This window comes from Hesperophylax consimilis, chromosome 15 (assembly GCF_061612785.1).
Source record: "Hesperophylax consimilis isolate HC1 chromosome 15, BYU_Hcon_1.0, whole genome shotgun sequence".
Taxonomy (NCBI): Eukaryota; Metazoa; Arthropoda; class Insecta; order Trichoptera; family Limnephilidae; genus Hesperophylax; species Hesperophylax consimilis.
This window is the reverse complement of record NC_142850.1, coordinates 10722565-10747421: the sequence shown is the minus strand read 5'-3', so window position 1 is coordinate 10747421 and position 24857 is coordinate 10722565.

The following is a 24857-nucleotide window of genomic DNA, read 5'->3' as shown; positions in this document are numbered from 1 at the left end:
TCCAACAATAAACTTTTCAGCAAGTAAATATTACGATATTATCAACTGGCAGGAATGCGAAGTTACACCGCCACCGATACTATCCGAAATCAGTAATGACGACCTAGTCAAAATGATAAATAATTTCGGTGAAGAAAAGGACAGTATTGAATTTCCCAGATTTCCCTGCCACACTCAAGCAGTCGAGAGGTGCATCAAATTAGTTACCCAGGCATCGTTGTCTACAGTTGGGCCTGAAGCAAGAGATGGATTCATTCGGGCGACAATAAAATCTAGGCATATAATGCCCGAATTTCACACCAAATCTCATTTCAAAACACGATAAATATTATAAAACTTCGATAATGTTTAAAAAAATTCTCTTTGTTAAAGTATTTTATTTAATAAAAAAACATGTTTCTCAAAAACACGAAAAAAACAATAAAAAATCAATAATCCTCTTCAAAAAACCAAAAATAGACCCCGCCTTGAAACTATTGTAATTTTATTTTTATTTGCACATGTGTTATGCACCTTATTAGCTATAATACCCCTAATAAAATTGTATTTTTGCTATGAATATCGCTTGTTTATAATGCTTGGCAGAGTTTTCAGCGACTTTTTTCATACAATTTTTTTCTAAATATAAATGTGCTGGTTGTTGAATAAAGGAATGTTTCGATCGAGTTGATTTTTTTAGACGAAAGAGGTGTTATATAAAGGCAACTTTTTTTTGCTATTACAGTACTGGCATCTTTAAAAAAAAAAGTCCCATACAACGTCACTCCACCCTAATATGCAAGTACAGGGCGGATAAGCGAGTAATAGACAGGGAGTTCGGTAATGAGATGTAGCGGACTTCTTCTGTTGAAAATGGGCTTCATTGCGCCAATCGCCTGTCACGTTCTTGTTTGCGCCGTAGCTAACTGTAATTTCCAATTGAGTCACGAGTCCATGATCAAGTCCGGGTAGACAATTTCATCTTTCCAGTCCTTGACATGTCTTACCATTTTGACGTTGAAGTCAGGTGTCTATTCTATTTTTTCCTTTCTTCATGTACATGATGATATCCGAGAAAGACTTGACGCATTATAAAATAAAAGTCGGTATAGTGTTATTTTTTAATAGGAACTCTACGGTAAACAATTGGTAATGGTATAAAAAGTCGGTGACGCCCTAGCAAAACATGACATAATCAAATTAATCAATAACTTTTATGATATAACATATGGCGTATGTTATGAACGAAGAAAGGGGTGTAAGGAGAATGTATGACGTGGAAGGGAATGTCAGAAGAAGTCAAATACACCCAAGGAAGACATGTCACGTTCTAGTGAAATAAACACTTAGCATAATACGATTATTTTTTTTACATTTTAAAAATGTACCCAGTTTTCAGGTAGAATTCAAAATCTCAAAACTTTACTCCAAAACCATCCATAACCCCGAGTAACGCCGGGTACACGTCAGATAGTAATAAATAAATTTGGAAAAAAAATCTTTTTCTGAATTATTTTATAAGCTTCTTAATTATTGGCATCTCATTTCCCTTGACTGAATGAGCTAGCTTAGAATAAATTTATTTAGAGAATCCTCGTTTATTTAATTTGCTTGCGTAATAATTAATAATTACTATCGCATCTGTTTGAAATATTTCAACCATATTCAAAGTCAATATTTTAATTGCGATATTTCCCACGTCAAAGAAGTTCTATTTTGGTAAAGGTCTTTTTTGTAAATACAGTTAATGTACCATCGATAGTACTGCTTGGTCTTCTTATCTGTAATATTGGACAGACGCAAAAATGTAAGAAAAAAAATTTAACGATTTTAAAAGATTGGAGTTTGAATAAGAAACCATTTCCGACACTAATTAGACATTTAATTTTACTAATAAAGGTTCTCTAGTACGTCGCTGCAGCTCTGGTATCGCTATTCAAAGAAAGAGATATCATAATAATAATAATATATTAATGCACGATTTTTTAGACTCTTTATTCAAAAACCTCAAAAATACGGTATTTTTCGTAATTAGCGTTAAGTATGTTGCTAAATTTTGTAACGTCAACGTAAATCGATATTTCAATATAAAATATTCCTCTGTACTAGTATAGTACTGCAAAGGGGTATTACTGTTTTTTTTTTATTATTTTTTTATACGACCGATCGACATTTTTCAAATCAACCAGATTATTAACAACGTCCGCGATCTCCGTCTTAATACGATTCTAATTATGGGCAGTTTAAAATCTGTCAAATGCCAGTACTGCCGTATAGCGGCCGCTATACTAAATACGCTCTTTGTGATTATGAGTAATGGTTTCTACCAACCCGTTCTTATTCCCACGAATTATATATTATTATTAAGACGGTATGAGTATAAAACTGTTTAACCCTTTGTAGCTTATTCATCCCAGGTTCTGTGGTAAATATTGCAATTAAATAGGGAAAATTGGTTGAATGGAAGGGAATTAATTGCTCTGTTCCATATAACTGATTTCGTATGCGTGCTGTTGACCACAAGCCTATTATAAACTACGGGCAGGTGCGTGGGTCGAATATCTAACGTTTATTTTGGCGAGTTCATGGGGTAATTTAATTATATTATAATACGTATTATCTTTGCATGCATGAAATGATATGTTTTAGGTGTTTGTTATTTTTAATGTTTAATAAAATTATGTAAAATTTGGAAATACTTGGGCAGCTTTCAAAGAGCAAAAGCTTTGAGATAAAATTATAATTAAAATCAATAAAATTTTGTATGTGAGGAACTATGTAAAAAATAATATATTTTATTATTTCGTCGGTATGCTGATAAAACCCATTATATGCAGGATTGACGTTCTTGAGAAAAAACAATTTGAAAGATTGACTATCTAAAAGTCATACCTACTCGCATTATAAATTTTCAGTTTTGTAAGATGTTGTTATATTAACAGTTTTATTAACAAAGAATTTTTATAAATCATTTTAACTAAATACATTGTTTAACATGCTAAAAAATTCCAAAGATGCAAGGGTGATATTTGAACTGTTTTGATCAGTACACAATGTAAGTCAGAACTTTGAATTTATTGCTCAAGAAAATGTTAAATAGCTTCAGAGGATTTTATTTGTATGTAAATTAATTTATTTAAACCCTCATTATCATTGTTTTATTGAGTGTTAACCATAAAATGTTGAACAAAACACAAAATTACTATTTTTTGTTTTAATGCAACTCAAAAAAATTGAATATATATTATTTTGACGTTAATCGGTAATATTGAGCAAGAAAGATAGAATAATTATTGTGTTTCTTCATCCTCACATTCATCATTAGCAGGTTCAGGAACTTCATCCTTTACATCGACATTAGTACAGAATCCGTTGTACCATCCAAGTAATTCTTCAGGTATAAAACTTCCCTGTGACATAGTTTCAGTACGTCATTTTTCTTGGGCTGACTTATCGTCAGTGGTTCATCATAGAGTTGTTTCAAGTCCCGGAGAATAATATGGGAAACGTTTTTTAATTGTGAGCTAGGTGAAGTAAGAGATGTTCTTGTAATTAACTTACTATTATAGTAAACTTTTATATCGTCTGCAATATTTATATAATGAAATGTGTCCGACATATCTTAATTAAAGAAAATTTTATAAGGTTCTCCTTTCACATACCGGATCCCTTGTTCTGTTAACAATAACCTTGTTTGCTAGGTTTTTTAGATCGATGAAATTGTAAGGTTTGAATTCTTTAACTTTGTACGGGCTGATGTTAACTGGCCAGTTCTGCGTTTTTTGTGGTCTTGCTTGTTTGTTTATTGCATATGCGTGTAAACAGATTACAGAAAATTTAAGTAGTACAGGATAGAACCTATTTCGCAACTACCACGCTTTGCATTTATTTAGGACCATGGAAAGCGTAAGCATTGTTGGGGGCAGGAGTCTCGTGTAATGTGAGATTATACACACACAATTTTCTTACATAGTAGAGAGAAGGCCAACTTTTCCGCTTGGGATTTGTAAAACTGCCTGTAGGTCAAATGTTAGCGACATGAAGTTGTTTTTTTTTGTTCGATCTCTCTTTATCATTATCCTTCTCCTTATTGCAAACATCTTTCCTTTTCATGTGTTCCTTGTAGTTTTGTCCTAATTTGCTTTTATCACTAGCCTTTGCATAGTTTGTACAGATTAGACACTGATCCTTCTTTGGTACGAAGAAACTAAAATTAAATTTTAAGAAAATATTCGTTGGTACGTTATTTCTGTAACAGGCTCGGTAATATACGTTTCTTTCCAATAATCCGAGTACAAATCATGCATTTTTCTTAAAGTTGAGAGCTGTCAAAAATACAGATAGATAGTTTTTCGCAAATTCAACCTGTCAAAGCAGATAATGACCTCTACCTTATTTCAAGAATCAATACTTAATTGTCGAAACGTCGCTACTATGGTCTGTTTAAATCACTTATATGCATTTAGTGTCTTTTAACTGTCAACGCTTTTTTTTAGCATCACCAACATGGTCTGTTCAAAATACCTATTAGACTTTAACTTGTTTTAAATGTTAACGACATACAATGATCACTCATCCGCGTTAACAAATAATACCGGTTTTTGTTATTTATGGTGTTTTAGATGTATTTTTTTCCAGTGAACGTGCATGAAACGAGCAAAAAAATAGTTCCAATGTCATTTAAATGGTTTTACTTGATACATTATTTTTGGTTAGGCAAAGTAAAATGTACGGATTGAACAATTTAAATAATCCCAAACTATTAATATGCAGTTATTCATCAATTTTCAAGTATTGCTTTGTTTGTAAATACTACAAACACTGTTAGTATCATCAGTAGAAATTCTTAACGGTAATGTCATGTCTATCAAAAGTGTATCTGCTATGCCGGATGATGCGACGGCTAATGCAATTTCACCTGTAGATCTGACTTTGGCAAAGAGCAAATTGATAACAAATGTTTTCCCGAACCTCTTGGAGCATCAAGGGGATTTTTTTTTCTTACGTTCCTATCAAACGATATTATACTTTTGTGTCGATGTGTTTATCTTGAGCTACAACTTGTAACAGTTTTGATTGATCATAAGACGTTTCTCTTGTGTATTCGGTACTGTTAAAGTTTGTTATATTAGTTAGCATCGGCAGTCCAAAATCCGTAATAGGTTTTGCCGAAAATAATTCTATTATTTTTCTATCTTTGGAGATGTTGTGCGGTGGGATTTGTTTTTTAAGTAAAGGAAGGACAGGAAGTTTTAAAAAGGAAAAAGATATGAGGGGTGGGTAGGAATCTAGGGAGCTGTGTATCCAGGAGTGACCGAATGATATATCCTTTCCGTTGAGCCGTAAGGCGATGGGTCAAGAGAGACCAGTCGTAGAAGTCAAAGAGTCTCCCGAATTCAGCCTCTCCTGAACTGGCACGCCACGCAGCTGGTGAGCAGGCACATACTAAACACACCTCACCCGATGAATCCGGGAACCGCTGCTAAGTTACCAAACGTAGCAAACCACTTGTTGAACTATGCCAGAGTTGTTGATTATCCAATAAATGGTTTCAGGGGCGGTGATACTCAAACACACCTCCCAAATAACGTATTGTCAAAGATGTTTTGATCATATTGAACGTCATCTTATATTAACTCTCGCTGTCGCCGAATCAAAATGTCTTCAGTCATCTTTTCTTGAAATTTATTCAATTGAATTACAGAGTCGGTCACTTGACAAAACGCTAGCATAATGGCAAACAAATACTTCAATGACCTAGCTTAACTGTAAATAGCAGCTTCTGATAATGTGTTGTCCTAATCAGTATCATCTTTCAATAGATCCAATGCTTTGCATGCTGCTTGATAGGGATTATAAGTAGCTCTATGTACAGTTTTGATGTGTGCAATAGATGTTGGGCCTTTTCAGCATTAAGTAACAATCTCATGTAAAAACATTCGCAGTTGTTGGGATGAACCACATAGACCATCCCAAGAGCATCCATTTTTTATCTTCTGGAAAGCCGTCTGGAGTACCTTGATTACTCCGTTGGAAGATTATGGGTCTGATTCCACGTATAATAAAAAGTATTGTCCTACTCCTGTGTTTTTGCGAAATCGTCTTGAGCACATGACATAAAATGCTGTTGTGTTGTATCCCGCATATTAGTAAAAACATCACGGTGAAATAAACCCTCTGTCCATTTTCTAAATGATAGTCATGCACGTTGAATGAAAAGATATTATTAAAGCTTATTAAGAAATTGGGTAAGGATTGAAACTATTTCGTTCAAAGAAGCTTATTGACACTTTTTTTTATTGACGCATGTTTTTAATTCGACGATATCTTCTAAGATATTCATTTAAATAATATGCTATTAAGGGCAATTTTGATAAACATTAAATTTGTAATATAAGGATTAATATTATATTGGTCAAAATAGGTTCGCAAAAAACCTATTTTTCATGTAAAAGATACATTTCTTTGGGTTATCCTTATCCTTATTTATCATTGCGAACTTTTATGGCGTGGTTTTTTCAAGATATACAATTCTGTATTACATTATTTGATGTACCTAATAAGGTTTAGCCAGCGTTATTAATGTAAGAACCCGAAAATATTTTTTTACGACTTATTACTTACACATCGATTCTTCTTTACTTATCATAAATCTAATATGCATGTGTTGTATATGTAAACCTTCTGGAAAAATATCCTATTAAAATCCATTCCGTAGTTTAGAAAAACTAAGCGCACAAGCAGACAGACGCGGAAAACTACTTTATTTTATATTATTTAGAGATAGGGCGAGCGAATGAGACGGCGCGCATCACAAACGATGCGTACGTATTGTGGCGAAAACAATTACTGTAGTATGGTTTCAGTGTGGAAGAAATATTGTTTTTGGAAACTTAAGTATTTTAATTTTGTTTTAATGTAGAACTTTAGATTATTGTTTTTGATAGTAGATTATGTGTTCATAGATTTTAAAGGACTACAAAAAAAAAATCAAAACTATAAAGTCTCTCTTTAACATATAACTTGGAAGATGTAATTTTGAAGATTTTCGGTATCCCTGTTGTCAAGATTTGCATTCATTAATTACAGAAAACAAGAGTGAAATTTAAATAGATTCATTGAAAAATCGATATTTTTTTAGATACCTTTATTGTTTATTCACAATTCGTCTTAAATGCTTGTTGTTGAAATAAATATTAACATTTTAAATCCACGAAGAAAAAACGCACCCTTTTGTTAAACCTTATTAACACAGAGTTCATTAAGAAGAGTATTATTATGTATGATGTTTATATCGAATCCCGCTTCATTCGCTTCTTTCCTTTGTTCCCAGATCTCTGTTCTTCGCGCTTCACGGAGCACTTTGCCAACTCAACTGATGTATGTATTGGCAATTAAGGGTGAAAATCCGAGAAATATGAGGGTAGAAAAATCATCCACGAGATATCTTGGCGCTCCCACCCCGAGGATAAATGAAAGGATATTATTTTGTAACTTTTGCGGTTGGTTTGCTTTATTAGAAAAGTTTATCCGGTGCTTGGATTATGCGGAGGTAAGATTATAGCTTTGTGGTACAGCAATTAACAAAGGTATCAACATACTTAACAAAATAAAGCTTTTCTTACGTCTTGAAAACCAATTCATTATATAACCGCTACATAACAGTACAACGGTTTTACATCGTGTAGGTAGTCACATCAGGCTGTTTTAATCAAGTACGAATCCGTGAAAATCACTGGATATAAATAATAATGTTTTTTTTGTTGAGATCCAGAAGCGAGTCACGATCACTTGCTTGGTAGGAAACAATGCTGACCATTACACTTCTAACAATTCTAAGAACGGCGGAATAAATTAATTATATTGTAGACTGAAAATATAAGATTAACGTAATTTTGAATTATAGAATTGCGTATGTGGGTAGGTACCCATTTTAAAATGTTACATATACACTACCAAAGTTAGATTGTTTAAGAAAATTGAAATAGAAAAATAGGAAAAGAATCTTAACAATTATAGCACAGACTCGTAAAAAAAACCATGAAAGATTCTGAATTATTAACAAATCAATTTTTAAAAATGACTATTTTAACAAATTTTTGTCAAACATATTATATTACAGGTAGGTACTATATATTGAAGACAATATATTTGTTAAATAGGGTCCCATTAGCTCAGTTGGTAGAGCAGTGCCCCGGCAAGGCAAGAGTCCTAGATATATCCTTTTTCAGATTTATCTGTTTCAAATATTCGTTAAGGAATTGCTAATATTCTCTTCAAAAATTAAATATTACAATTTGATGTTTTACTCACTAAGTTATTCCAAAAATAAAATATGTATTCTTTATTTAAGTACAAAAAACAGGCGTGATGCCAATACATTTACGTACACGGATGTTTTAGTAAATAGTATTAACTAAAATGATAACAATTTCCAAAGATAGTATCAAAAATAATTAGCCAAATATGCAACAGTAAATGACAAACAAGAATGAGTGAAAGGAAGAACATAAATAATTTATTATTGTCACTTGTACTCAAATAAACCATTCACATGTACAGATGAGGCATTGATTTAGTAGGTACAATATCACTTGTCTATAAATATAGGGCTATATACTTTCCTATCTCCTTTTTCCTTCCTTACTCCCTTCGGCTTAACAATATACCATTATTGGGGATGCTATAGTCTCACTGGTTCTGGACGGTAAGCCCGATTGGGCCAAGTGTGCGGTATTAAGACAACACAATACGTCGTAAAGTTGAAAACTTTTTTCAAATTTCCGTCTGTAAATATGGTTAGAATTTGTTGGAATTAAATGTGAGACTTGGAAACTCCACACTTCTTTAACCATTTGTGAAAATGTGAATACAAACAGGATTTTATTTAATTGAAATGTAATTAAGTTGATTTTTCCTTTGTCCGGATCTTAACGTCTTAAAATCCACTATTTCTCTTCTCGTAGTCTGTAAGACCATAAACTTCTGTTATCTTCATTTGAAAACTAGTTTTGGTTTGTTATCAAGTTCCGGTTTACTGAAAATTGAGCAAACGTATTAATTTATGGTTCCTGGCAAAAGCTTTGCCCTGAAAGAAGTCATAAGACGTTATACTATCTTTAGATATTTTTATTCAAAGAGAAAAATAATTCACGAAAACTAAGAAAAAATCATCAATTAACGCCATACTCTCGTATACAATAACTTTTAATTCATAACATATAAAAATATTAATTCGTTCTTGTCATTTCTTGAGCAGCAAAAAACTATTAAGTGTTGATCTCCAGCGTCAATAAATTTAAACAAGTATTTGAAATATAAGGGTTGAAACAAAAATTTTCGGGTGGTATTACAAAAAAACATATAAATTTGGTAAAATGAATATTACAAATAAAATAATATATACAAATATTATTCTATGTATTGCTCGATTCGATAACACGAAAAAATGTGTGGACCATCCAGCAAAACCGGGTAGTAAGCGCAGAAATATTTTTTAAACAAATTTATTAATAATAATAATAATTTTATTATTATTAATTTAATTTTATAATCTGCCTGCCATAAAAGTTTACATTTAAGTTAATACATAAAAAATCAAAGTAGAAATAAATAAAAAATGTATAAATTGATGAACACATTAGGACTTTATGGTGGCTTGAGTGAAATTTTCCATCTCTGGAGTAGAGGCGCTCCCTGCCACTGGGCAACGGCCTGGACAAGAGTGTTGTACGATCTCTGGTAGCGTTGACTCGTCCTGGCTATTCTGTGGCGCATCAAAGCGGCGAACCCATACACCTTCCTTTGGTGAACATCTGTGAGGCGCTGCATCGCCAGGAGAGGCAAAAAAGGGCTCTGCATGCGTGGTTGTACTGTACTCGGAGTGTGTTCATGACGCCTTGTGTGTATGTCGTCCATAGCTCACTGGTGTAGTTTGCTTATTTTAGTATGTTTGGAAAAATTGCTTCTTCACCGGAGGACTGCACTTGTTGAATCTTCTGGCAAGCATGTTTGCTCGCACAATCAGTACTTTTCTTTGACGTTCTATGTCATTTTTATCATTTAGGTCATCGGTGATGACATGCTGCAGATTTTCAGGTTGGCCCCGCCGAGAAATATGGGTGGAATGACAGTGGGACCAGTATTTGCTTTAAATATCAGCAGGGATGACTTTTTAGCATTGTACATCAGCCAGTAACTATCAACTTAAGCTTCGCATATTGCCAGAAGTTTTCTCATCGCTCTTACCGATGGAGCTAGTATGACCATGTCGTATGCATAGCTAATATTGTTCATACATACACCGGCAATATGGCATCCGATTCTTGTTGTTTAGTGTTTTACTAAGTTCATCCTTGTCTTACGCAATTAAGAAATGTTATTGATACCCCCTTTAATCTAAAGGCACAACAAATTAACGTGCAAAAGTATTTAATAACACTTATAAACTAACATTGCGGAAACGCAAAGCGTATGGTTTTCGACACACGATATTTTCAACCTCAACATACCTACGAGTAGTTAATGTCTCGTGAAAAAAGTCGTAATAAATCTCCTTTACAAAGAGCCTCCTACTTCTGTAAAAGGGACGAAGTTTTTTAGTTGAGTTAATGCTCGAGTGACGCTGGCGCCACCTGTTGTACTTTAAAAACATTGAAAAAAACTGGTGTCGAAGTTTCTTCGGCTTTTTGCTTTTTACGGCGTCCTCCGGTTTGCATACAAAAAACTTTCCTAATGATTTTCAAGGGATTTTTTTGTGTATGATACGGTTGAAAACTTGCCTTTTTTTCTCGTTTTTCTGTGTGTAAAGCTAAATAAAATGTATCCCGTAGTTTTCACCTTACATTAATTTCACAAATTTATTTGAAAAAGTTACCAAATTGTGCTGTTTAATAAAAATCATGGTGTTTATGGAATAATAAGTGTTACTTACACTTTCAAAAAGATATAATTGTAAGGTTGGTAAAATTTATTTAATAACAGGCTTAATAACATAATACATAATCTGATGTATTGTCGACGAATACTAATTAGATACCTGTGTTACCAAAACTTGCCAAAGTGAGCATACGCTATTTTACTCATTTGTCAATTTGGCTAATGCTACTATCATTTAATAAAAATGCATTTTTTGTTTGTTTACAAAGGTTTGAAAATTAATTTTATAAGATGTAATAAGAGAACGCATGGATATATAGTTTTAAGTATTTATTAAAAATAAATTAGAACAATATTTTATCGTTCACTATAAATAACTAAAAAATTAATTCTATTATAAACTATTTAAAACTACCTATACCTTGTCTTTCCAGGAGATTGGATAGCAATGGTATCCAATACAGATAATGGCAGTCCTTACTCCATCATAGCGCAGTCATTCCCTGCAAGCTCTCATAGATGACTGAGTTGGCAAGGAGAACTTGAGTGATCGGATCTGTCGTTAGAAAGATACAGCATAAAACGCAAGCAGTGTTAGTCAAATCAACTGAGATTAGTCTTCATGAGTAAATAAATCAGTATGTTTTATAAAAAACATTTTTTTTAAATACTAGTTTGATTATGTATCCGAAAAACACCAACAAATTACTTCCAGGGTAGTCCCAATACTTCTTCTGTTTTTAAAACAAATAAATTCGAATGTTCTTGCCATTGTTAAGAAGAAACTGGATAAATAACATTACAGTAGAAACTAAGTGTATTCTTATTTCAAAACCAAAGAAAAAATTTCTACGACAAGTGGTTAGGTACCCATATAAACGAAATATAAATGTGTAATTTTTTTTTAAATTTGTGAATCAATTAATTGTTGGTAGGAACTGAAAAGGTAATTTATTGAAAAGAAAATTTGAATAATAACATATAATTTTGCACGCATATTAATTCAGTCTGTTGTAAACGCACCACAATATTTGAAGGGCTGGGGGTTTGAACAAACCGAGTAAAATTATGAAGATTAATACATCGAGAAATTATAAATGTATTTAACTGACAACTAATTCATGCATCTTCTGTTATATTTTTTAACAGTCGAATCCTCCAACGCTTAAAAAACTCTTAAGCATTATATTTTTTAAGTATCCGAAACTGATGGGCTCTTCTAATTTATTTTATATTTTAATTTTACATCCTTGTGTATGTGGTTCATAAAAAATTTTACAAGAGGTGAATTCAGACTGTCATTGACATTGATTGCAACCCCATGCTGTTTTTCTCGATCTAGCCACATCATTTGATACGTTATCCCATCCTTTACTGCTTAAAAAGCTTCAACAGATTAGACCTCAAAGTAGTGTACCAGGCCCACTGTTATTTCTTATATACATCAACACACTGTGTACCATGGATATTTTAGGTTAGATATTTTCATTTGCAGGTGATATACCTAGTCTTTATATTTGAAAATGAATCATAGCAATCAGTAACTCATAAAACTAATAATGGCCCAATAAAAGTAACTTCCTCATACTTCATATCGACAAAACACAATAAGTGACATTTTATATACGCAAACAGAATGCTTCCAATAACTGTCCGAAACCAATCATCCACTCATATTCACTCAATCTAAACACTCTTCAAACATCACCTAAAATAATCAAAGGATGTTTAATATTTAGGAATAATCTTAGACGACCAACTACGCTGAGAGAACATTGAATAACATATATAATGATTCAAAGTCAGGAAATTTTTCTTACAATGTTTAGGTTTATAACGGAAATAAGCTCTAAACATAACCTTCCATTAACCAATACAAAACTTTTATTTTTCCAAATTTTCTTCCACCAGGAAATGGTAAAAGATACACTTCTAAATAATAAAACCATCAATCAGTGTGATCAAATGCAGAGCTATGTGGTTGAGTTGTAACAACCCTTGGCTACGAATCTGGAGGTTGCGTGTTCAAATTCGGAGCTTGCAATTCAAAAATATTTTAATTGATTTGTGGTATTTAACAAGTTATTCTTTTCATGTAATAGGTTCCCATAGTTGCGGAGCGTTCCAGAGTAGTAGATAATTCCCGTATTACCTTGCTGAAAGACCATTAAATGGATTCAAAACTTTGCTTTAACTTGCCAGCTACTTCCTTACCTTTCTTTCCCCACCTCGTTCCCCTCTCCAGTACCTTAAGCCTCTCAACATCTCTCAAGTAAGAATGCCATAGATTTACTGGCACCAAACTGTGGGAGCAGTTGGGACTAATAAAACAATAAAAAATTCAAAATACACTAATGAGAAAAATTTACAATCTGCCATGAATGCGTCCTGGGGGATAAATTAGACAAATACTTTAATACGACACGTGTCAGCCACCAAAATAAATTATTTTATGAATATATTTCGTGGCATAGGTTACCTGTGGTAAGACAAAGAGAATCTACGATATTATGGTTCCTAGTATACCTCAGTATTCTGAGTGTCTGGACTCTGAAAATAGGCCGATAGATCCAGACATTACTTGAATTATTTATTCGGATTTCCTCAAAGACACGTATTTTCAATTTGAAATTAACATGTGAGGTACTTTGACTACCCGATTAAAACGAAATCCCTTACCCGGGTCAACGTCCACAGTCTGCAAGTACCTAGAATCTGGAACCTTATTTTGTAGCATGCAGGGTTATCACGACACATCGCACCATTATTATTATTATGTTATTGTTATAAAAAAATATTTTACAAATTATTGCGAATTGTGTGCAAGAAATAATAAAAGTATTTATTAAATGTTCATGGATGATGGTCGACATAAGATAAGTACTTTTTGGAAGAAATTTTATGCTTGCAGGAACTAATTGATGAAAAAGACACAATTTTTTATACGCCGTTTTTATCTTTAAAGGCTTGTTAGCATAATATTAGGCGTGGTATTTCGTGGTTCGGCCATTTTTTGAAGAGCTGGATAATTCTCAATGTTCGGTCCCTCAATTTAAAAGGTTCCGGATTCCCTTTAATGGCGTGATTTGAAATTAAAGAGATGATTAACATTTTTTAAGGTTATAAAATAATGATAATGAAATTGTATATTTTTAATATTAGTAACATAGCGGTCGGTAACATGCTCTCAAAATTACTAAGGACGGGTTGTTTCGGAGACTTTGAACAATTATTCAAATTTCAAAGCTAATTTTCAAGTTCTGTGAAAGATTTTATCAAGTTCTTGTTATTATTTCAGTTCTGTTAAGCAATTATCCTATAATGATATATATTTTGTTTTTTTTTTTTTTTTTTAAGAAAGACAAACATTCCCGGGTTACGAATAACCTAACAATGTTTGAAAATCTCCTACTACCATCACAGAAAGCCGAAAATGTTGCATGTGTTGTGATGGAGGACTTAGCCAGCCGAGGAATCGAACACGCGACGCTCGGGTGAGACCCAAGCGCTATGCCCACTCAACCACTGACCGGTCATATATATAATAACAGAACTTGAGATGGACTTTTACAGGACCCGGAAATGAACGTTGAACGTCTTCATCCTGATGAAGAGAAACCTTAAGCAAAATCAAAAGCAGTGAAAATTAGTTTTATGAATATTTTTACTTAACATTAATTATTATACTCTGTAAATTGATTAATTATATTTGTAATGTTACGAATAACCCAACAATGTTTGAAAATCTCCTACTACCATCACAGAAAGCCGAAAATGTTGCATGTGTTGTGATGGAGGACTTAGCCAGCCGAGGAATCGAACACGCGACGCTCGGGTGAGACCCAAGCGCTATGCCCACTCAACCACTGACTGGTCATATATATAATAACAGAACTTGAGATAGACTTTTACAGGACCCGGAAATGAACGTTGAATGTCTTCATCCTGATGAAGAGAAACCTTAAGCAAAATCAAAAGCAGTGAAAATTAGTTTTATGAATATTTTTACTTAACATTAATTATTATACTCTGTAAATTGATTAATTATATAATTAAGAAAAAAAAAATATTTATACGTACTGTGCAACAATTTTATTGATTCAAAAATAAATAATTTTTTGTGTTTTCTTGGTCAGTGGCAGAAATTTTAATTAGCATTTTGGATTTGCAGAGAGATTTTAGATTTGCTTTTAACGCATTGATTTTATTTATTTAATTAAATTAAAAATATTTTAATATAGCTTATTGATGGAGTGATGACCCTGCAGAGACAACCTGGTAGAAGTTCCGTTTGTTCTCTCTACTCCCACCTCTGAATGGAGGCACGGGCTGAAAGATAAAATTTCTATGCCATATTGATATTGAAGGATTGAAGGGTTTTCAATTAAATTTATTCCATTGGTCTCGTAATTACGCAGCCTGCTTCTCAATGGGAAGGTCGGCATTTCGGTAGATTATTTAATCGGATAATTTTATTGGGCGAACTCTCTTGCCTTGATTGCTTTTAACGGAATAATTGTCCGACTTTATTATTGGGGCATGACAAAATGATTCCAAGGGAGGCCCTTTAAAAATGACATCGTTATATCAAACGATCGACAAGATAATATTTTTCCTCGTTATTCTCTTATCAGAATCAGCAGTTTTAATTTCACATTTTCTCTCATGGATATTTTTTTTTTCAAATTAATTTAGATAAAAACAATATTTTTTTCTGAAATGTTCTTTTGCTTGACAGGTTTTTGGATAATAAAAGGAATTAGAACAATTATAATGAGTGATGTTTTGAAATCACAGTATCATCATATTGTGTCCTTTCCAAAATTTCCTTATCCTTTCCTATGTTTTCCCTTCCAAATAACATAATTTGGAGTTTTCAATTTCGCTGATGTAAAGGAAATGGCATAAACAATGACCTTAAAATATACAAAAATCTCAAAGAAGCATGCAAAAGGTACGTCAATTGGAGTACTTTTGTTCTTCATATATTTAGTACTTAACTTAGGTTTCTAGCTACCTTGAAGTAAATTTTAGTACTTAACTTAGGTTTCTAGCTACCTTAAAGTAAATTGTGTTTAAATGAAGCAAAATGCACTCGTGTGTAATAAAAAATATTTTCATTATTCTCCAAGCACAAATAAAAGCCAAGAAATAAGATTTCATTCGTAAATCCGCATAAATTGTTTTATTATTATAAAAAATACAATTTTTTAAAATTTTTCAGCGTCATTAGAGAAAGTGAAATAGCGAACGTAGTGTCACACAAATATAAGGACAACCTAATAACAGTAGGTCGTATCGTACAGTATATTATCGTGTTCGTTTTATAGTGTAAGCGTATCTTAGTATCTCAATCACACGCGTGATGTAGAATTCAGTATTCCACGAAAATACGAAAACGCCGCCTGATATTTCGTTCATATTCTTTGAATGTCTATCTTTGTCAATAGCAAATCTACGTGTATTATAATTTTATTGGGTACATCAAAACATAAACAGTATTTAAGTTTTTAATATAAATAAAATTGCATATTAGCACTATAATATAGATGGAGAAATTTGAAATAAAGATTTTCAACACATCATGACGACTTCCTTGGTCAAGAGGTAAGACTACGAATGCGGAGGGTGCAGGTTCAAATCCGTGCGCAAGTAAATTAAATTAAATTTATATTTGTTGTGCCGTAGTAATTAATGCATTTAAAAATAAGACCAATGTTTGCGACACTTTCCAGATAGGAAAATACTCTCAATATTACCCTAGTGAAAACTGCCATTAAAAATTGATATGGTTCTTGAAAAGGCTCTAGTCATGTTTGGTGACCAGATCTGAATAGCCACACTTTCTTCTCCCCCATCTCCATCTCCTCTCCACAACTTTCAGTGGCATAGTATACCCCTATTGTGGAAGCCATAATCTCACTGGCTCCACATACGTTAGGAGTAGTTGGGACACATTAAAAAATAATATTAAAATAACGTAGGTAACTGAATAAGTAAAATAATTTCATTACGTTTATTTACAAATGAATTTTCGAGAACGCTCCAAAAAGCATACATGTTTGTTTTTCCTATCATTTGTTATTTTCGTAACCACAGAAAGGTTGATAAAAACAAAATTATTTTTCCTGAAATTGGAAAATATTGAAACCTATTTCCTATCCCCAAACAACGTTTTATCGTTTTGGAAATATGACAATTTTCTTTTAAAATGCAGGAATATTTTTTCTCCCGTCTGAGACTGAAATGAGCAAATCGATTTTTGAAATTGGAAATATCTTACATGACGTATTTATTTTGTTTTTCTCCCCTCGCCTCGACATCTTAGCGGGATGTGGAAAATTAGGTGGCAATGAGATGTTGATAAGAAGAAACCTCATTGCGATGTTTTATTTGCGTTGGAGGAAATGTTATTTCTCTGCTTTTGATCCGTTTTATATCGAATTTACCGGAAATTCCTGGATCTATTCCCGTAAAAAAATGATAAAAAATAAAACGGAGTTTTACGATTGTTCACATGACATAAAAAAGATTTTATGTTGATAAATGTTTTAAGGATCCTTTTGACTTTGAAAGCTTTAGAAAATGAGACAGTATTATATGAACGTTAACAATTTATATGGAGATTAAATACCAACTGAATTTTAACCTGAAATATTATAAAACATTTTTTTCTCGGAATTTCTGCTTTTTGTGCTTTGTGAGTACATTTAAAATGTAAAGTATAAAATATAACGAACCTCTCAAAGTTTCATAATAATGTGCTTCAGCTCTCAAATGTTATCTTTTGAATGATCTTTTCGATGCGATAAAACCTTCAAGAACTTGAAAAATCTTAGGTATGTAATGTTTGAAACTATTTAATAAATAGACTACAAATATACACATATGAAGTTTTTGAAACATTTAATCAGTAAAAAAGTTGCTTGAATTCAAAGAGAACCGTAATCTGATCTCAGCGTTTCCATTATACCCCGTTATTTACAATATCAGTTCCTCTTTCTAAAACTCAATTTATCTTCTAGTCTGCGTCGTATGCAAGCCCTTCATCCCCGTAATAGTGTACATGACACACGTACAGTGAGCATACATAAACCTAAAATTACAAGAACATAAGCCAGTGATTGTGCCAGTTGATTGATAGCTTACACCGAGCCCGATATGCAGACAGGGTTGAATACTGATTGCTCCCAATAAAAAGTAACTAGGTTACTAGGTAATCAGAGTAAAAGATGACACTAGATTGGTGTTTCTCTACACATCGATGTGAATAATTCAATGTAAAAAATAATTTGGGCACAATAACAATTATTGTGCTAATTTCATGTAACCCATCTTTTAATGTATCTTAATTAAAGCATTACCATACTATCATAATACCATAGAAAGAAAATATTGACTATCGTGAATCAATGAAAAATATAAATGACGTATTGTAACAATAATGAATATTGGGTACAAGGCACTTTGTCGCCTTTGTAACAAATTATGTGGTAACATAGTGTAGAAATAAAAGAAGGAAGGAAACGATTCCAAGATACAATATTTATTTCTACAACTTTAGATAACTAATGTGCTAATTTCATGTAACCCATCTTTTAATGTATCTTAATTAAAGCATTACCATACTATCATAATACCATAGAAAGAAAATATTGACTATCGTGAATCAATGAAAAATATAAATGTCGTATTGTAACAATAATGAATATTGGGTACAAGGCACTTTGTCGCCTTTGTAACAAGTTATGTGGTAACATAGTGTAGAAATAAAAGAAGGAAGGAAACGATTCCAAGATACAATAGTTATTTCTACAACTTTAGATAACATGAGAACTCTTTAAATCAATAGTAAATATCTCAGGGGTGTGCATCATCTGAAAAATTGAATGCACGGTTGGAAGATTTAAAATTACATTGAGAGATTGACAATAAGGTTGGTGACATTAGAATTTAACTGACCTGATAAACGTGAAAGGGCGCAAAAGCAGTGCCATCCGGCAAAGCTAAAATTTTAATGTGTAGAGCGTTGGATGACTAAGGTAAAAATAGCTAACTGCGTCGTCATTGTAGTTCGTAATAATATGTCGGCCCATGAGGTGGCTCGTGTCTTCTCTGCTTTACAACGCTCCGGTACCGCAGCCTGTTGAATACTGATGCGTGGAAATGGCCGTCCTCACCGCAAGCCCGTCTCCCGTTTTTCTCTTGAAGTTGCCATGTGGCAAAGCAGCCGTAAATCAGAGATGGGAACTGATTGTTGCTATGACTCTGTAGCATTCTAGATATAACTGCTACAGTATTATACAGACAAAATATTCCTAGTTGTATCTTCAACGAATACCTGGAAGGTTGTCCGGACAGATTAACTAGATAGTATCCCTTATTACCTCGTTAAACATTATAAATTGTGACGCACATCCCAATCTCGTGTATCTTATATCAGTGTACAATATACGTAAATCTGTAGGCAGACAAAATCTAGCACAGTATTAAGCTGATTATCCGGATACATTCGCCAGATTCTGATTAAGTATATCCTGCTAAAGGTACGAGAAGTAAGACTTATTCCCTCTCATATTATTCTTATTTGTGCAATATATAAAGTAGGTGCCAAAAAAACAACACATGTATTATTTTCACTACAAAAAATACCTAAACACAAAGTAAATATCATAATCCATGATGAAAATTGTGACAATGTCAACTGTAAACTACTTAATCCTATTTGTACTGTAATCAACTCTTCTTATGAAATTAAATATCTTGGTGTGATCATCGATGAAAATCTGAAATGGAAAAGCCATTTACGGAGTTAGTAAAGAGAATAAGGAAATGTATATATATATTTGTTAGGTTAAGAAATATTTTAAATGTGAAAATAATAAAAAATTTATATTATGCTCTTGTCCACTCCCTGCTTATTTACGGAATCAAAGGTTGGGGAGGATCTTATAAAAACAACCTAAACTCAGTAAAAGTCTCGCAAAAAATTATTATAAAGGTAATACATAAAAAAAAACTCTACTTTCCCAACAAATTTGCTTTTTTAATTGTTTCCAGTACCAAATATTGATGATATATTTAAGCAAACTTCCATTGTAAAAATGTGTAAAGAAAAAAATAACACAGAATATCAAGAATTTTACAAACTGATGAGAAATGGAAATCAATTTATTACGCCAATCTTTAAAACAAATCAAATGCAAAACCATTATATTTACCAAGCCATAAAAAACTACAATAATATCCCTTCCGAATTGCGCTGTATTACGAACCAACAAGAACAAATAAATAAAATCAAACTTTTTCTCCAAAAAAACTTATATTAAAAATATATATACACGGTGTCCGGAAACTCGTAGTATAAGCGGGAAACTGGAGAATCTAAACCTCATGGGGAACCCAAATAAACATAAAGTTTTTTGATTTGAGCATATTCACAAAAAAAAAAAAACCTAAAATATATATTTTTCGGATATTTTAGGGTTAAAGTTTTTTCTGGTGTTTAGGGTTGAACAACAGATGTTTTAACCCTGCAGAGCAGAAATATTTTATGATTACATCGGATTAAATGAAGGGTGATTTCAAAATAATGCTTCAAATCCGAGTTTCTTTATTAGTTTTACTTTCAAACAGTTTTAATTAGTTGGGTAATTTGATCTTCAGTAATAATTTATAAGAATTTGATTAAAAAAAAAAATCAACTTCTAACTCGATTTACTCGATAACGAAAGCTCAAATCAAAAAAAAAATATACTACAAAATCGACTCCAAATGTGATGTAGATTCACCAGTTTCCCGCTTGTACTACGAGTTTCCGGACACCCTGTATATATATTTTACACATAACATAGTATATTTTACATTATAACATTGAATCTAAGTAAGAATCGTGGCTCCCTTATCATTCACAAGAGCTCCTCTTTTCTGATAAGGTATACATGACCAATTATGAACCTTAATATTATATTTTGCAAAATATGTTCGTTTTAATGTAACCCATATGATCTATATTAAAATAATAATAAAATAAAATAAAAAAGTTCTAGCAAAACTTCGATTATCCTGTCGATCATTTTTTTGTTATTTGTTTTTGGGGTGTTTTGCTGTGTTGCGCTAACTCCTTATTTTTCCAACGTTTCGGACAGCATTGCAGTATCCATCATCAGAGCAGATGTGTTATCATCTGCCTAACACATCCGCCCTGATGATGGACACTGCAATGCTATCCGAAACGTTGGCTAAAGAAGGAGTTAGAGCAAAATGGCATAACACCCCAAAAACAAAAAACAAAAATACTTTTGGCCTTGAAAATATTTATCCTGTCGATCGGTTATCCGGTTCGATTCGCCGAATCCGCGATTTCCAAAAAATCGCACCATTTTAACCGCAAATGCAATTAATAGGTACTGTTTTGCTTTATGAAAGTGTATACACGAAAGTTAAATTTTATTACACTTACTAGCGCATTATACATACTATAACTGCACTTGTCTTTCAAACGAAGATATTTTCCATTCGAATGTTAGTGAACAAAAAAAAATAACGACACTTACTAAGGACGAGTTGTTTCGGAAAATTTGAACAATTCATCAAATTTCAACGTTCATTTTCGGGTTCTGTGAAAGTCCTGTTCAAGTTCTGTTATTATATCATTGTAGGCTAGTTGCTTGACAAAACTGAAATTAAAACAGAACTTGAAAAAATCATTCACAGAATTTGAAAATGAACGTTGAAATTTGATGAATTGTTCAAGTTCTCCGAAACAACCCGTCCTAAATGTCATTAAAGGAAGTATTCATAATTTAATTTTAGGCGCTGGTAATATTTATTTAATCGCCACGCTGGACGCATGCGCGTATGACCGCGTTACCCGAACTAGCCAGCGCGGTTGGAAACCCTCTTGATTCTGTTTCGGGTGGAGAGCCGTATCACGTATTTCCTACATATTAATCTCACGCGTGAGAAAATTTCAATTCAAACCCAAATAATAAAAAAATAATTTCTCAAATGAATACATATCTTTTCCACGGGAAAATTTAAAAGCATTTAAAATATTATGGTTACGCTGACGTGTCATCTTAGGAGCGGAAGTAGGTTTCTTTGTCACCCGAAGGTTAAGACAACCCATTATTATAATAGTAATTTTTAAATTTAATCCTGTTCTGTCAAATTACTATGTACTTATAACAAAAGTTCAGTGTAATTATCATTACTAAACGATGCTTGACACGTACGGAATCGACCAATACGAAATTTAGACTAAGCGTCCATCTTATATATAATGATGATCTTCCTGCCACGTATCTAGCCCCTATGTAATTTTGAGAAGTGAATTATTTGTATGATTTTTCTTACGTATCTCCAGACCGATTTATGAGGCTTAACTTAATAGATAGCATCCTATTAAACATTCACGATCGTGAACATACGAACCAGACAATATTATTTGAGGCAGAGTTTAAAAACTAGGTCAAGCATAAATCCAGAACACAAACTCTTGGAAGGTATTAAATTAATTGTTTTAAACCGATCACTTTTATGATATCTAAAAAAAATATTTAAGTACCGTAGAAGAGTCCCAACTGCTCCCAACCGTTTGTAGCCAGTGAGATTATAGCGTCCACAATAAGGGTATGGGTTCCGTGATAACTTAGTATTATTTAGTTTTGCAAGTATTTTTTTATTATTGTGACTGCTATTTCTGCTTTTAGGCCATTTTCAACCTTTGGTAAGACCACGTTAATAAAACTTATATATATGATTATATTATAGTTTTAATTTTCATGACGTCATTTTTGACATTTCTCCGAATTAAATACAACAACAATAGACTACCCACATTTTCAAAATGATATAAAGTTATTAAAAGGAATGAAAAACTAACAAATAAACTTACGTTGTTTTTTCATGCCTTTATAGCACTTTTTAAAGATGTGTTGAATTGTCACTTAACTGAGTAGTCCGGTTTTCTAGGTTGACGAAGATTGTGTGAGGGGAAGAAGATAGGGATTTTTGCGAGAAAGGTTTGGTAGTAACCGAATTTTTTGATTTGATCAATAATCAAAGCAAAAGTCATTAAAAATAAAGTTTCAAATCTAAATAGTGTCTTTTACTAGGGCGATGAAAGTATCGGCCACTCTCATGCCGCAAAATATGTGAAATAGCCCAAATTAATAAAATTAAATTAACTTGCATACGTCGGAAATTGCAACTGTGACCTCCAGAAATGTAAAAGTATCACTCAAATCGACGACGGAGGCCGTCAAATCTGTCCGAAATGACGTGACACAACTGGAACATATTTCTCTTATTTTGAAATTATGTATTTTTAATCACGTCTTCACTTAGACAGTTTTATAAGTGTAGAGACTTGTATGTTTTTTACTATGCGTAATTGTAGTGCAAGAGTTGATTGAACTGCATCTATTATCAGACAATTCAACATGTATTTTATAGAATTTAGTAAATTACAATTCAGCATGTATTTCATAAAATTCAGAAGTTAACATTTCAGCATGTATTTTATAGAATTTATAAGATTACATTTAAGCGTGTATTTCATAGAATTCATAAGATTATATTTCAGCATGTATTTTATAGAATTAAAAAGATGACATTTCAGCATGTATTTCATAGAATTCATAAGATAACATTTCAGCGTGTATTTCATAGAATTCATAAGATTATATTTCATATAACTCAGAGGATTACATTTCAGCATGTAATTTATAGAATTCAGAAAATTACATTTCAGCATGTATTTCACAGAATTCAGAAGATAACATTTCAGCATGTATTTCATAGAATTCAGAAGATTTCGAGGATTTTTAGCATTTTGAAACCTTATTCCAAATGACCTGAAAAATGTACACATAAATCATCCGTTATGTTATTATTGCTTGAATTATTGTATTGCAGAATGGTGTTTAAGTGCATTGTGATTGTTAGCGCTTTACAAGATATTAGAAAAAAATGACTGACAAAGGGAAAAAGTTAGCAAGATCGGATTTTACACCATATGCTTTTATAGGAAGTTTTATTAAGATTTAGATATGGTAAGTTTGGTTAATAAGATGACAGTTCCTAAAACTTTTGGCATGTGTGTCATGTCATTGTTAAGTAAATTATTTTTTATTACATAATTAAGATTTTAATTCTATATAACGTATAAATAAAAATTGAATAGAAGTCACTTGAATGCACAACGTTAATGGAAACACTAGCAAGATAGCATATCCAATCAACTATAGGATCCAGTTTGGTGAGAAGTCTGCCTTAAAGGCTAAGCAGGATCCAAGTTACTCCGCTCACAAACACTTTGATATAACTATCACGTTAGTTTATATGACTTGGTGGCTTGGAGTTCGGAATACTGACTTCCATGGAGGTCGACGTTTGTAGGAGATTGGTTTGTTGGTCTTTGCTTGGTGGGGGAGTTAATAGTAACTGCATAGAAAAACTGATAACATTCAGCCACCTTGAGCATTGATTATATTTTGAACTTTTCCAAGTTTTCACAAACAGTCCATTTTCATATTAGTTACTCCTTGTGGCAATGATTTCACCAAAAAAATAGATTCGTATTTTTAGTAAGTAATAAGGTTTTATGTGGTACCGCATGTCTTTCCACCTCAGACAAAATATGCTGTTCCCGTTTGCCAGGCTAAAATTATTTTATTTTTTTATTTATTCATGTTCTCCATAAAAAAGTTATTCATCAAAAAAAAATTACATAATATTTGAGGTAAATGTAATTATAAAAAAGCTCATAAATAAGTGAAGGTGAGGAAGTGGAGGGATAAAGTTGGTTTCATAATAACCGATTATTCTGACCTTGCTTTTTTACACATTATATACTTAAAGCACATTATACTAATATTTGTATCTATATTATATTTTTATTTTAAATGCCAGTTATCTGAAATTTGAAAAATGGTTGGTGTTCTTTTTCATTTCCTTCTTATTATTATGACATAACATACACTCATATAATCTCC